At 44.1% G+C, this 16,398-nt stretch overlaps 1 long non-coding RNA gene across 1 annotated transcript in view; it reads left to right on the top strand.

The window, feature by feature from the left end:
• Window positions 1-6,322: 6,322 nt before the first annotated feature.
• The window catches only part of LOC146597819 (uncharacterized), a 35,608-nt gene continuing 25,532 nt past the window's right edge, over window positions 6,323-16,398 (top strand). The window contains exon 1 of the long non-coding RNA XR_014895392.1: window positions 6,323-7,063. This is a non-coding gene — a long non-coding RNA (uncharacterized LOC146597819). The remainder of the gene's footprint in view (window positions 7,064-16,398) is intronic.

Below are 16,398 nucleotides of genomic sequence, written 5' to 3'. Positions count from 1 at the left end.
TAAAGATATGAACAGGGGTGCCTGAGAAAGAAAAAATAAGGATGTCATTCTAAATCTACAGCAATACATTGCAAAGCTGGGAACGCTTTTAAGCTCGGACTGCAAGTGGGTCATGCAAGTCCCACTGGTGCTTACTGTAGTAGTTTAGGCCTATGCTGAGTTTGGCTCAGTAGTGCTACCTAGAGAAATAGGATGGAGATGGAGATGGACAAGGCACTGGGAGACAACTGGTGCTTGTGGGCAGAGTAGGGCAGCAAATCAAAGGAAAGATCCTGAAACCTTGCAAATCAATAGCATTAAAACCTTTGTTAGTAAGGATCTGGATTTACTGTTGCTTTCTGTAGCTACTTCTGCAGATACTAGTGGGCAGTCTTCTTTTGGCTTGAGCAGTGTTGTGCACCCTGTAAGCAGCACATGCTGCAAGGCAGGAAAGGAGAATAGTTTGAACTGGTGTGCTGTAGTGAAAKGGGAACTTGCAGAATTGTGTAGTATAAGCAGAGAGATTCATGAGAACACAGCTTCCTATCTGTGCTCCCCATATGCAAGTGCTTTGCAGTGATTGACTTGCACTGGGACTCGGCATTTGTCCTTGGCAAGGCCAGGATGATAGACCTGCTCTCGTATAAATTCACTCACTGACATTTGTGCTTGAACACTTCCATTTGGCTTCCAAGAACTTATGCTGAAATATGTAACACACTCAAAGAAGTAGTGCAAATACCTGTCTGTTGTACCTGAATGAGCTTTTCATGTTTATTGTTCAGATGCTGCATATTTCTTTGCATCTGATGAGATTCTATGCCTTCATTTCAGAGATCAGTGTGACTTGTAATATGCAATTAAGTCCATGGCAAGTCAATCACTCTATAATTAGCTCCAATCTGTGTTCCCTTTAGCTGCAACATCCTTTACCTGCCATTGAGCAGCCAGCAGTAAAAGGTGTGAAAATCCTTCTGACCTTGGAAATACATCCGGAAAGGAACTGAAGCAAACCCCTGCAGTCAGGTACTTGCAGACTGAGAATACAGGGCAGGGGCTGTCTTTTGGAGAAAACACTGCTGGGGAAATCCTCAACTGTGGTACATAGTAAAGCTTAGTTCTTTGTGTTAGTCCTGAGAATCTACAACAGGTAATTTAACTGATTGGAAAGTAAGGATAAAGTGGAAAGTAGGCATTACTTTGAGGTTTTGTTACAGCGGTAACGTTTTTCACTGTAACCACAGTCTGGTCTCCTAAACAGCTCACCTAAAACGTGCTGTGGGTTCRCATACACAACAGCTCACAGAGACCACACAGATGATCATACCACTGACTTACAGACAACTTTTAAACCAGGCTAGCAGAGGCTACATGAGRGCCAGTTTGGTTCGATTCAACAGACCCAGCTGCTAACCCAGCTTGTGGACCCCTGACAGGAGCCAAACTGCGAGCAGGCAGCTCCTGTCCCTGCCCTCTCCATATCCTTCTGGGAAACCCATGAACCTGCAGGAGAGAGCACGGATCCTACCAGCTCTTTGCTGCTCTCCCCCATGTTGCTTGGCCCCATGCTCAGCCTTGGGGGGTGTCTCTTTGGGACAGTGCTTCTGACTGATGAATCATCATCTCAACAGTCCCCATCAAGGCACTTTTTGTCTGGAAGACTATCACTGCAGAAATAGCTATACACTCAGGACCAGATTTTTTTTTTTTTTTTTTTTTTTTTTGAGCAATATAGTCACATAGAGACACAGGCATTTAGTAAGATTTTAAGACACTATTAGGCACTGCAGGGAAGATAGATACCTTATTCCCACTAATTCCCTAGCAGGGATATTGTGTAAACCAGATTGCAGTTTAGGTTTAGTTCTCTCACTAGCATGTCTTCATGCACCAGTTGCTATGAATGGATCCTATCTAGTGTTTCTTTAATGTACCACTGTGCAGGGATAAATTTGGGGGCTAGTTATTCATCTCAATGCTATTCTCTTGCTTTCTTATGATCTGATGGCGTTTTAGTGTGTGCATTTTTCAGCAGAAGCAAATGATTAGTCATTTCCTTTGCCACGGGGAAAACAGCTCTCCTGTGTTGCAGTAAACAGGTATCTCTCAGAGTGTGAACAAAGCTAAAGACAGGCAGGATTTACAAGAAGTGCTTGCTCCTCACCAGCGCTTTTCTCCCCTCACCCCTTTTAATGGGAGAAATTATCACAGACAGAAACGTACTAATGGTGACAAGTCTGGACAGCCCATCAGACTCTTTCAGTAGGTCATTGCAGGGTGTTGGTAACTATCATCAGCTCATTTTAAAATCTGTRACGGGAACAACTGTGTGCTGATGCCAGCGTTAGCCTAGTAAGAGAAGAGCTGTTCCACTGCAGAGCTCTGGCTGCCTAAATAGTCCTTCGCACCCAGCTAGCTGCCCTGCTGGAGGCTGTGTGCGTTACCGGGCTGTGTACGTGTTCCTGTCTCTGCGTATGGGCTGAGGCAAGGCGGACTAGTTGTGCTGAAGTAAAGGGCTGTCACAAAAAGGGGCAGAAGTTGTGTATGGCAGARGGAACCTTTCAGGCACGCCAGGAAGATTCGTGTGTAAAGAAGCTGAACGGATGTCCAGCAGTATTTCAAAGAGCAGCATGCTCTTTAAAGGAGCAAAAAAAAGCCAGGTTAGGGGTCTCGTCCTGCAGAAACTTATGGGGTAGTGACTTGCTGCTAAAGCTGGAGGGAGAAGAGTAAAATCCTCAGGAGAGCAGAAAATCCGTTCTACTTCTTTTTTTGTGTGTATATGGTTTTAAACAGAAATGTAACATGTTCCTCATAATTATTTTTCAAATGCGTCACTTAGGATCAGCTACAGCATTCTGAGTGACCCAAGGTGCTTATACTTCTCATCTTTGGCCTTTTGTTTKATAAAAAGTTAAAAAATGGAAAATTCTCTTTTTCCATTCTTCTAGACACAATGTCATTGCTGTCAATATGTGTTCTTGCAGAGAAAGTTTAACTTTGCCRTCTATTTTCCCAATGAAAACCTGCTTGCTTATGTTGTGGGGAGCTGTGAGGGTTAGAGGAGCTTGCAATAATTCCCCATGTAAAGAGCAGTTTTTTGTGCTGTGCAGACTTTGTGTAATTTAATTTACTCTGTTCTGGCAGTGCTTTAATGTAAACCACCCAAAGGAATGCTAGCTGTTCAGACAGGGTGCCATGCCCAGGAATGGCACAAGAAATAGCCACTGCATGCTTGGTCCACTCATCGCTATTTCACAAGTACTGCTCTTCGCAGACAGGTTTTAACCAGACATCACAGCTATTACTACCTGGCAGAGTTCCTCAGCAGTTCTCCAATATTTTATGCCTGATGGTACATATCTTGTCTCTTGTTTCACTAGACAAATGGTTTTCAACTTTCTTCCAATTTGCCAGCCCTAAAAAAAAAAAAAAAAAAAAAATCCAGCAGAGGTGTGGAGTCCTGTGGGGAAAATATAACCTTACGGGCAATAGGTTTGCTTTACACAGTTTATTTTCATGAGACTCTTAAAAATGATTCACAGACCCATAAAAATTCCCATGCTATTGGCTGAAAACCATAGCACTATATTAACAAACATATCCACAGTTGAAATGAACAAATCTGTTCCTGGCTGCAAGTAGCACAGCAGCAAAGTTAGGCAGAAGACTGGTAGCAAATAGAACCAGTGACATGCTCTGCAAAGCAGAAAGTGTGGTTGATGCTTGTGCAGAGATGAGAAAGGTGTTTAGCTGGATATTTTAGAGTCATAGAAACACTACTGGCTAGAAAATTGGCTTTCCCAAAAGAGCAAATAACCAGTATGGGTGCTAGATGAGAGGAGTCCTGAAAAACMTGTTTCTGGTGGTACCTTATTTCTACACAGAGACATTTTGCAGGGACATTATCAGAAAAGGGTGATGGCAGCAGTAATAGTGCTTAAGATTTTTGTGGCAGAGAGAGTCTGCCCATGTCCAGGAGTTACCAAAGGAATTTTCTCTTCATTGTGTAGAAGACCTGTTTCTTCTGTATTGCGAGAGACGGTGGGAGCATAACACTTCATTCAGAAGTTCAGCACATCTCCAGTAAGACTGCATGAGCTGGCTGCCATTCAGCCTACACTTTCAAAATGCCACCAACCTCTTAACTTTGACAACAGGCTTCAGAAGAGCATTACATTCAGCTAATCAAATACAAAGGCTAAAATTTCTGTTCCCCATCCAGCTTACTGTCTGAATGCAACCTGCTGGTGTGACATCTATACCACATYTTAGACCTCCTGGTAGCCTACTGGGCTGATGAAGGCATTTGTTAGAGGCCATAAAAGTTTTTGCAAGAGTCTTGTGAAGAAGTGAGTATCTGAGAGTCTTATCTTGCTAATAAATACTACTTCAGCCTGATGGGTAAAAATATAGGAAAAGTCTGAATATTGTTTTTCTGAGTTGGAATCAATAAATGGGGTCTGTACTTTTGCTGTTTGGTTATGCCCCAAAGTGCTGAAAAGATTCATGTAAAACTATGTCTATTTTTTCATATTTTATAATACAGAAGGGTTTAAATGATTCTTGATGCTGTTCTTAATGGCTGATTCTTGCASCTGGGTGTTTGGAAACCAGAGAATCTACGTTTTTAGTGATTGGTTGTGACCACAGGCTAAGTGAGGGTTTCTCCCTAAAGGGGAAGACAGTATATGAAGACRTTAAACARTTTCCACAGCTAGAAATGAGAGCTTTCAAACCACTTCAGAAAGRACTTCCTGAAAGAAAGGAAATAAATGGAGGGGAGGACCATGTTCTGTTGTCTCCCAGGGAATCAGTCCAGGTGGGTAGGTGAAGGGAACACCATGCTTAGTCTATGCAGGTCTAGAAGTTAGGGGTGCATGAGCATCGTTTCTTCTGTAGATACATTAAATATTTGCAGCATAATGTCTGCATTCTGGATCTCCTGCACTAGAATAAATCTCATTCCACTGCCTGTGGATGGTGACTTCAACAGAAACAGGACATCCTGCAGCTTAGAGCTGAACTGAGGCTCTGGATTCAATCAGGGACAATCCCAGACCATCAACCATAACCTACAACATTTGTACAGTTTTCACTCTGCAGCTGGCCTCCCGTCCCATCCAAGCACCTCCAAAGCACTGCAGAAGTCATAGTGAGTCCTAGAACTTCTTGGTGAAGTTCTCTAGGAAGAGAACTGCAAGTGCAGAGAAGTTGTCTAATAATCTTGTTGCTCCTTGAAGGCTTCTCGGGAGCCAACTGTGCTATTCGGGGTTGATGCTGCCTTCAGTGTGTCTGGCTCTCGCCTCCCTTTAGTCACACGCAGTTAGAGAGCTGCCTCATAGCCACTCCTCTGTGTTCATTTTGGGGTATGTCCCTGCTCTTTTGTACAGAGATCAAACACAGGGTACAGTTTTAAGGAGCTGCAAGCAAAAGCACAGGACTAGACCGTCCTTGCCCCACAGGCCGTACAGCTGGGAGGCGGATRGAGGGAAATAGAGAAGAACCCGGCTCGCACAGAACTGGCAGGAGGTGCAGCTTTTCCCCTGTCAYGCGCCAAGACTTAACCCCGTCGCCCTTTCAGTGCTTAACCACCCTGTCTGCAAGTGCCCCTCGGCAGCCGTCGTCAAGATCTGCCTCCGAAGCGACTTCAGCGCSGGTTCTCTCCTCCTCACCCCCTCACCCCCTCTCATTAGCTCGAGGGCTCCTATTTATAAACCTGCCGGAGCCTGCTTGTTCGGAGAGGAGGAGCCGAAACGCTCGSCGTGCGGATCAGGAGGCTCAGCAGAGCTGCGGGCAGAGCTGCTTCTCGCGCGGAGGGTACTAACCAGATGGAACAAGTCAGCGGGAAGAGCGCCTGAAATGTCACCGCTATGAGCTCAAGCAGCAGCTCGTGCTTCGTCGCTGCAGACAGAAGGGGGGAATCGCGGGAGCTCAGAAAAGACTAGGAAAGAAGGRCTGAGCGGCAGCAAAATGTTCACGTGGATAAGCGCATTGGACTAGACGGCCTAATCCTCTCCCCAAACCTTCCCACTTCTCTTACACCTTTCTGATGCGGTCTCCCGGCCACTCTGACGGCGATGAACAGGAGGCCCCGGAAAGCCAGCGCACCGCGAGAAATTGCGCCGTGCTGCTAACTGCAGAGTGGCTTGTCACTTCTGTCGCTAGAGACAATCGTGCTCCCGGAGTCTCGCGGAGGTGCCGGTCGTGAGCCCGCTGCTTGTTGAACGGGGGCCTGCGTGCAATTTCCGTGGCACCTGGTGCTTTTGTGCTGGCAAGCTAGAGAACCGGCTGACGAACGTGAACCCCTGTAAGGGCAGAAATAAGTACCTGAATAGCAGCCCTATATCGTGTGGTACTATATGCAACAACCTGGCTTCTCTTAGCTTTCCTCCCAACTAGATTTTATGCTAATGATCCAGACACAACCCAACTTTCTCTGCTGTTCTGAAGAACTGCAGGACAATTATAAAAGACCAGATAATCTCGTCTGCTGTGAAAAAAAGAAAAAGAGCCATTTCCTAAGGTTTACATAAAGAGTAAACAAAACTGCGGTTGCCCATAAGGAGTTACATTCATGAACAGAAACAGAACCACATTGTTCAAAAAATCAGAGAACAAAGAGATTCAATGAGAATCCACATCCAAAGCCATTTCTGCCGAGGGGCTGGCATCACTGTGCTGAGCATAACCTCACCTCTTCCCTTTCCGGCTTATCAAGTGATTTTACTGAGCTCTTCAGGCTGGCATATGACCTCATTGAATTGCCCTCCTTCTCTCTGTTTTTGTGCTGGCTGGGGAGCAAAGGGCCTGCTGTCCCCACTGCTCTGCTCTGCTCTTTTCCAGCCCAAATTCCTCCGATTAGTCTTGCTGATACCTGACTCATTCTCTTTGAGAGCTTTGCCATCTGTGCTGTTAGGTACTTTACCATCCAATATATTGTTATGTTACTTCAAGAAAACATTTTCATGCCCATCATCTTACCAGGCTGAAGTCCTAATGTATTGAAATATCTAGTAAAGGACAGTCATTCCTACAAGAGGCTCACAAGGTGTCAAAGGCAAGACCCCACCAATGGATGAAACAGGTAGGCTGAGGTGAGAAACTGAGATTTACGGTAACAAAAGTAACATGATACACATAATTACAAAATTGTGGCATTTTCACTGTGATCATTTTAATGATGGTATGTTGGGTATACTGGAGTACTGGAAAAATTTCATGATCATATCAAAAAATTTCTAAAAATAATGTTAATGAATTTACCTATATATAACTGCTACCTTTGCTGGAAAAAAATTGGTGCAGTTTGCGGTAACAACTTGCAGATCTCAGATATTTAAGCAGCTCTCTTCTAACCTTAGAAAAAAAAACACCAGCCTGTACATAGCATGTGTCTGCATGAGGCACAGACTGAAGAGAGCAATGAGAATGATCACAGGTCTAGAAAGCCTGGTCAAAGCAGAGTGATTGAAGGAACTTGGTTTGCTGCGTCTAAGAGAAACAAGTTTGAGGGGGAACATGGAAAACTGTCCTCTGATGGAGTTGTAAAAACAATAGGAGTTAATTATTCACTGCTTCTGTGGCATAATGACCAGTTTTGTTTGCCTAAACAAAGATTTAGGTAAGTATCAGGAGTAGATTTATTCTGAAAATAGGAAGAGAGAAGCTGTAAAGCAGCCTTGGAAGCTGTGAAATCCCAGTTTATGGAGACTTTTAAGCATAGAGCTTATTAGTAAATGATAGTGTAGTCATATTTACCTTGTTGTAAAGTAGAGACTTTTAAGGTTGTTCCAGCCCATTATTTCTATGACTTCTATTAAGTGTGAAGTTATAAGAGGCTGAAGTCCATAATCTCATCATATCTTGTACATAGAGATAAATGGAAGTGGTATGGAATGGAATGGGAAAACTTAGTTCTTGGGGAAAAAAAAGGCAATAGTCATGATTGAGCAGGGGCAGTTTCCGTGGGACAGAAACATTCTAGGTACTAGCATGTTATTGGTATTTAACTGCTGGCATCTTTCATGAGCGGAAAAGTGAACTCTGTGTGTGTTAGAGATCTGACGTTGCTTTCCTCAATTGTCTTTGATTTCTTGGCTGGATTCCAGTTTGAGCAACTTATTCTCTGAACACAGGAGCCCTTTGCTGTTGATGTATTTACAACATCCTTCCCTAATATGTCATTTCTTGTTGGTATTTGGTTGAAATAGCTAAATACCAATGGCAAGTATAGAGATGCTTTGCTGTGGGACTTTGTCCAAATGTTGTATGTCACATTTCTAAGACTACATGTATTCAATGTTGCATGCCTCAAAATGGCAGGGGATAACCTGGCATATTTGGCTTTTCTGGTTTGGAAGTAAAACTTGGTAGCAAATATCTTTTCTTGCTCCCTGCAAGGAAGGACTGTAATGATCTCCATCATTGGGATGGTGCTAGGCTTGATGTTGATCATTTTCTTAGTTGAAGGGATGGATGGGTCTGACACATCTGGAGCTCCAGATGAGTGAAATACTTTGAAACTCAAACAGAAATGACCTGGTTTTCTTCCTTTTTAGCCATAGATCTTCCCTCCTTGCAGAAGCCAACATATCCTGTGTGCTGCCTTCTTTCTGCAGAATTGCTGGTTAACTGAGGTTTCTTTTGGTGTTTATTGAATGTCTTACACTGTAGCATGCTCTGACCCTGAGATGTTACTGTACTAGGAATAAGCATATTAGTTCACTGGGTCTACCTGATGTTCTTGTGAAGAAAAATCGTGGCCTGGTAAGACAAACCTAAAACAAAGTGTGAACGAGCTTGTTTCCTTAAGGGCACCATTGTAAAATGTATGTCTCAAATTAGTGCGGTAGGTGGGAAAAAGAGGCATTCCCACAGAGCCCTCCTGCAGCAGGAGTACCTTTGGGACAGGGGCACCTGCATACCCAGGACACTTGGAAAGGGAAAGAGGAGGTTTGGGAAAACAAATGCCACAAGAAACTTCACAGACTTAGAGGTGTAATAGGACCCTCTAGGTTCAGGGAGTATCTGCCAAGAGCGGCTTGAGTTGAGTGGGCTACAGAGAAAAAACTACTCCTTGTGCTTAGTTTTCTGAAGAGAACTGGAGGGGGGCGGGTTTGCCCTACAATTCAACACAAGACTTCAGGACTGCCAGTGGGACCCCGCCTGCACCTCAATGATTGCACTCATAAGTGTGCAACAAAATGTTATTGATGGAAATACTGTGACGTAGGTGAAGCCCTGCACTATTTCAGAGCCTGAATTGGAGAGAAGTATAGTGAAATTAAGCTGCCTATATTAATTGTCCAAAGTCAGGGGCAAAAGGGCAAATGCTCAACAGCATGCTGGTAAAATAGATGGATTTTAAATTGTATTCTCATTAACCTATGGTATAAACACTACATTTAAGGTTGTTGGGATTTTTAAATGACAGCCACTGGGCTTGAGTTAAAACATTAGATTTATTCTGGCATAAGTTCTCTTACTTAATAGCGTTACACATGAATTGCCACTGTATACATGAAAATCTAGTATGTTAGCCTTGAGGTACCTTCATCAGTTTCTTTCTCCATCCCTCGTCATTTGTTAATTGTGCATATTTCTATAGTCTCAGTGTTTTGGTTTTGCTATTTTCTTTTTTGGAAAGGTATTTCCATGTCAAATGTGCAGGTTCCTGAACAGTGATAGACCATGACCTGTGCTTCTGTCTTAATCTCTTAAGCATGTGCATAGAACTTAAAGCACTGTGGGCTCAGTCTGGAAGATGATAAGAACTGTGGCCCTAGTCCAACAAACCATATTAGTCCTGGGTGTAGTCTGATTCAGCTGTACTGCTTGCGTGCTACAAGCTAAGCACTAGGAGGAAGAGCAATTAAATCAGGACCTGTTGGGCTAAAGGAAGGCAGCCGAATTCTGGTCATAGCAATTGTGACTCCCTTGACTCCAGTGCAGCTGCTCCGGTGTTTGCAAAGAGAAGTGAAATTGGATCTGAGTTGGTAAGATCCTTTCTCACTTTAGATTCTAGCCTACAAAATGATCTCTTCCACCTGAGATAACATCAGTTAATTGAGATAATAGATACTTATCACCAGTTTATGATAGTAAGAAGTTGTTGAAGTTCTGTAAAAAATCTTTATCTCAGAATTGACAGAATCTAATTAACATATCTCCTCTAAGAAGATTAAGCCTAGAATATCTAAAAGTCCTGTCTAAAGTTCGCTGTGGTAAAAGGAGCAGGCTCCATGCTGCCTCCATCATTCCTGGCATGGAAAGGCTGGCTGCTCAGCCAGGTTGGGGTACATCGATACATCTCCGTCCAGCTCACCAGAGACTGTGGCTCAGCTCACAGCCGATCCATGTGAACACCCTTGCTGAGTGACACAGTGGAGCCCAAGGACCGATTCTGGAAACCTTCTCAAGCTGGGAGACATTAAATTGAAGGAGTGTACTCACGCTGCTAGCCTGCTAAGCACTATGCAGTTTCCCTGCGTCCTGTGTTGGTATGTRATTAGATAAATGATCCTATTCTCTAGGAACCTCCTGGGATACAGGAGACTGATGCAACTTCTTATCTGTAATGGTATCATGCAGAAAGCACTTCATAAGGGCCACYATTAGCAGACCTTATTAGCACAGATGCAACTATTGTGAAGATGAACTATGTTGCTACCTATCTTTAGAGGGTATTTACTGTAACTGTTGCTCCCTGCTATTCTGTCTCCTGTTTTGTCCATCTCCTCCTTCCCCAGCTAACACAGGGCTGAACACAACATGTCGTGGCCCAGCAATGCATGAAAGTAGTGATACTGCCTCCACGCACATCGGCATATCAGTGTGCCATGGTGAGCTGCAGGGAAATCCTGGTGGCACTGTTGTGGGGATCTCCGCACTGTCCTCTGCTGCAGAGACACACAAAACCTGACAGGGAGTCCATAAATCAAACTATTTCAGAGCTCACGTCCAGCCTGGGATCTGGGTGTTGGTCACCACTCCACAGCTTATGAGAGCTTCATCCAGTGCGACCCATAACTGAATAATGCAAAAGCCTGTTTGGGTCATGTGGCCTCTTCTTTYGCTCCAGTCTCTCAGATGAAGAGTTTACCATAAACACTGCAGTGCTAGAAATGCATCTAGGACTCTACTTCAACCTTTTTTTGCCTCACAGTGGTAGTTTTGGGATCACTGAAAAAGATTAATGAAAATGTAGACCAACATCAAGCCGAGAGCTCTTGGCGTAGAGAAATGGACACCTGTGTTTCTGGCCTCTCCCATGCAGGTGGCATATCCTGGGTCTGAAAGTTTGTCCTCAGGCCTCGCAAACTGTCAGCTCTTTGGAGTTATCAGTCCAAAAAGACCTAACTTTGTGCAGAGCTGTAGGGCCACATTCCAAAGTTTCCTCGGTGGTGATTATTGTATGTTGACAGAAGAAGGCAAAGAATGAAAACGACTAATACAAAGATGTTATAAACCGCAAAATAAAGAAGGAAGAATACTGTTTGTTTATACACTCTTCCAGCTCCCTGCTAGTTGTACTCCTCGCTGTTCCCTGCCCTCTCTCATTGCCCCTTAGTGTATAAAATACTCTTGTTTACATTGCATAACTTAAAAGTGTTGGTGTCACTGTAGAATTTGATGTTTAGTGGTTGAAAAATTTATTAGATCTGGTGACTAGAATATAAGCAGTGTGATCATAGCTTTCCTCATGTAAAACTTCTATAAATATGTGCTTGTTTCCAGTGAGATTGTATTTGTTAAATACTAATCTGATTGAGAGCACTTATGAGAACTCCAGAGAATGAGTGTGTATGGAGAAATACTAAAGGCAAGGGGTGTATTTGAAAAGTGTAATTGGATGACTTAAAGGCAGCACATCTGTACCATAGAGTAYAGGCCTCTATTTTTGAACATATAGACAAGTAGAAAATAGCTTGGAGAAAAAACATGCAGGAATATTCAGAGGCTCAAAACGTAGTGAGTAGGATATGATGCATCTTCCATTACACTGGTGAACCAAAGATAATCCCAAGACTAGTGAAAACTTCTATTAAATTTCCTGAGAGCTGTGGAAGAGGGGCTCAAATTGTAGTGCCAGAGTTGCCAACCTCCAAGTCACCCACAAAGGGTCAGGGATCAATATTCACCTTTGTTCTTTACCAATGTGAGATGAAGAGGGGTTCCAGGGAGCAGCTGTGCTGTCACCTAAAGTCAGGATATGAAAATCAGCAAGGAAAGTGCTCTGCAAGCAAACTCGTTTCTACACATCTGCTGCTTCTGTTTATGTGGTGATGAACTGGAGTATCCCACTCCAGCAGGCTGTGCTCAGACAAGGAGGAAGGCGCGTGTGTATTTGTTCAGTTTTGGAGGCTGTATTAAAACAGTGTRTCACAGGAAGGACAGTTTTGAAAGAGCTGATTTTCCCACTAGCCTAAAAGTAGTGGTTTTATACCAACATTWTGGTGGATCCCTTCCTTGGCATGTCTGACTCTACCTGTAGATGTAGTTATTCCTAACTAAGGGTGCCTTTTTCTGGTTTAAGGTAAGCAACTAGGCTTATAACCTATAAACTATAACCTATAYTAGGTTATGGGCACTGCTCAGTGTCACCTTGACTGGGCACTTCAATCCTGCTCCCTCTCCTTTTCTAGGTCCATCTTATCCCTTCAGGCTGGAACTTTTTCTATCTCCTGCTCTGGGCCTGTATAGTCCTTGGAAGAGTGAGGCTTCTTGTCATGATGAAAAGGAAAGATTTCTTGGACATCTCCCAGTATGTGTTCATGGGCACATGCAACAGGTATGTCCTTGGGAGCTAGCAGCTCAGAGCCCGCATTTCAAAACGTGTTCTAGGACACATTGTTCATTCTTGACAAATCATCCATAGGTATTTGTCAGGCCCCTGTGCAGCATTTATCAGTTCAATGTCATTTGGCATTTTCCCTTGTCCTTTCACCAGAAGAAGAAAAAAAAAAAAAGAAAAAGAACCTGAGTGCACACTAAAGGGTCAATGTTTTTGAAAGGTCAATAATTCCAGATGAAAAGCAAACCTAAGGCTTTTTTTTAAAAAAAAAAAATCATTGAGCAATAAAGCGTTTAGAGTTTGACTTTGTTACGCAAGAGAGAAACTTTCCAGTTGGCTGGCAGCAGTTCCGAAGGGTGTCTGCRTGGTTATTGATTAATTAAATCTATTGTTACTCACTTCTTTCATTAATCCAAATGTTTTCTCTTCCCTGGTGTCCCTGCACAACCTTGCTTTAAAGACRTGGAGTCTATCAGAGCTAGCTGCCTTGAACATCAGGTTGCTTATTTGCTAACTACAATGTTAGCTCCCCTCTTCCTGTCTCAGAAATTTCCAGGTGTGTCATTTTATACCTCAGAAAAATGAGAAAGCTACTTAAAGTTCGAGGTGTCCCCAGAGTCATGTTCAGATTTGGAGCTTTTTGTTCAYGCGTAGTAAAGAGCAGGCTGTGGACGGTCGGACTTTCAAGTGGCTCCTTTGCTGTCTGTAGCAGCGTGCTCACTTCAGTGCCTGAACTCAGAGCTCGGAGGAGATGTTGAGGTGAGCAAGAGGCAGACRCCTCGAGTGGGTTAGTACTTGCTGTTCTGGCTATAAATCTCTGGCGTGCGAAGAGGAAAGGGCAATAACATCAGCAAGCCAGCAGTATAGATTTGCTTCCCCATATGCCCACCTTGCCCTAATGAAAGTTGCCAGATAGCCTTAAACTTGTGGTCATCCGCTCCCGCTCTCAGCAGTTAAAACCCACGAACGGCGACACTGCCGAAGAACCGAGGAAGAGCCCCGCTTTTGCTAAGGCGCCCGGTCGCTGGTGCCTCTGCCCGCTGTGGCTGCACTGAGGGCACTTTGTTCCCAATCCCTGGCCCCAAGCCACTGACTCATGTCACACAGGAAGCTGAACAGCTGCCAGCTGGTAACTGTTTCTCCTCGTTAGTCCCTATCTCTAATGATCGGTGCTTGATTGGAGCCTGCTAACGAGACTCCTGACCTGCCAACCTTGTTGGTTGGAGACGTTTGCTTTCCCTTTTGAGCCTCTGAGACAGCAGCAGCCTGTTTTGCAGGGACTAAGGCACTTTGCAAAAACCAAGTCTGCATTAACCACTGCTGGGCACCAGGAATTTTAAGCTTCCAGACTTCAGCGCTGGCTGGAAGTGTTCGGCAGAGGCTAACAGGGGCTGAGTTCAAGCCCAAGAGTAAGGCACTCCTTCTCGATAAAGCTTCTCTCCAGCAGCGACGCTCATTAGTAGAGTCTTTATCACACCAGCCACAAGTCACTCGTGCTTCCTTCCTGATTTATACCAGTGTCATTTCCAGTGAAACAAGGGGATCATTTCAAGGGTAAATCAGCAGTGAATCAGATCAAGGGAACACCGTCACCACCTTTCTGAAGCAGGGGAAGGGAGGAAATGCTTTTAGTTCTTGACTACTTGGCTGCTTTATAGTTTTGTTTGGTAGGGCATAAAAGAGGCTGGAAAATTTCAAGGGCTATTTTAGGAAATCCTTTGCAAGTTCCTTTAGGAGATGGGTTGCTCCAGCAATTCAACTAATTACAATTAGTCACTTGATCCTGAAAGCAGGAGGAAACTGTATTGTACATATTTCATATAGGATTTAAATATTCTGTTTTTTAGCTCCTCGACACCTGCTGTTAGTCTTTTTTGCCTGTAATTTCAGCTGGCAGCAGTGACACCAAAGGACTGTTCCTTTGGTAAGGACACCATGAGGACACCAAAGAAGTGGGCTTCCTCTTCTGAAGTGCCTGCCAACAATAATGCTCGCTGGCCTCAGTGGCAGGTCTGCAAATGCAGTCCTTGCAAATGTCGGACAAACATGCACAATATCCATAGCCTGGTCTTCCAGTGCAGTAAAATATATGGAAAATGTTTGTGCCTGAGGATGTCCATTTTCCCCAGCTGTATCGGTAGGTATCCAAACATTTGGGTGTGTTTGCTGATAAGAGTAGAGTAGATCATCACGGCTATTGCAATACTGCTAGTAAACAGTACAATAACTCTTCATGCAACATAGTACCAGGAAGGCCTACTACTTTCCCTAAAGAATTTGAAAATTGGTCTCCTTGACCAGTTCCTAGCCCCAGCAGCGTGCTGGCCCCTGTGGGAGTTCCCCTATGAGAGCTGAAACTTGAAAGGGAGCAGGTGGAGAGGAGCAGTTGGTGATGGCTTTCTTAACAGTATGCATTGAACATTGAGGGAAGTTGCAGTCAAATTAATGTAAACAGGATAATGTATTTCCATATAATTGCACTAATTATACGGGGATGCTGGCTTTAACTGAACAGCTGCTACCTTTCGCTGATTGAATTAGTTATAAACCTCAGAGACTTACTCTCCTCCCCCTTCCTTTCTTGCCTAAATCTCTTTTCCTGTTGTCTGTTTTATCAATCAGCGAGTACGCTTGAGGGTTTTGCAGTGTCTTTCTTTGGAAGGATTAGAAATGTTTGTGGTGTCTTGCTCTCTAAAGCCTTGCGCACACAGGGCAATTTTCCCAGAGCAGAGCCCTGGCCCCCTCCAAAGTCCCCTCACGTGAGCAGCCACCCGTGCACCTCTGCTGCCATCCCAACCGCTGCTCCTCCCGGCCGGTCACCTTGCGAGGGGTGTGTCCTGCAAATAAGAAGCCGACCTTGATCTGAATAAATCTGTCTGTCAGATCAGCTGGTGCTTTGCTGCTTGTAAGGCAGCCCCTAACACCTGGGCATTACAGCTCAGCATTTCTCTGCGTCAGGGCTGTGATTTCTGACCCCTCACTGAGATGATTTGCAGTTCAAACACGGTCTCGCTCAGCTCTCAGAGGTGCTCCCAGATGCTTTCTCACTTATGTTGGAGCAGCTTAAGGTGTTACCACTGAAGCAGATGTAGGCAAACCCATTTTACTCTGTGCCATGGCAGGCCAAGAATGGAACGGTTACCATCTTCSACCTGAAAAGCCACTGCAAACAGCGGAGTGGGAGGGTTAACTTTTTTAATTGCACTAAACATTGTAGCCAGGAATTAACAGGAGCGACTCTTCTAGCTTTGTGGCACTTCAGACTATTTTAGGTTGCTTTCTCACCATCTTCTCCTYCTCCTCTGTGTGCATTCTTCATTGCAGTCCTTAAATATTTCTTTGTCAGCATTTCAGATCACCTCACTGAAGCTAGAAGAAAAACTGCTTTTGAAAGAGCAAAAACAATATTCAAGCCAGTGGCAAAACCCCTGTCTACTCCAATAGGTTCCTCAGTGCAGGTGCCTGCCCCCGTATGAACTATGGCCCCAAGTAATCCTGTCTTTGTATGGTTTAAATTTTGCTTGAAATAGGCCACGGTATCTAAGAAAGACCCTAAGAGAAGAATCCCAAACATTTTAATTAGCAGGCATTTCTGAACTGACAGCACTCTGACAGTGCACAGCGGG

Source organism: Rhea americana, unplaced genomic scaffold (genome assembly GCF_003343005.1).
Source record: "Rhea americana isolate MKP2758 unplaced genomic scaffold, rheAme1 scaffold_177, whole genome shotgun sequence".
NCBI lineage: Eukaryota > Metazoa > Chordata > Aves > Rheiformes > Rheidae > Rhea > Rhea americana.
This window is presented reverse-complemented; position numbering and strand designations above follow the sequence as displayed.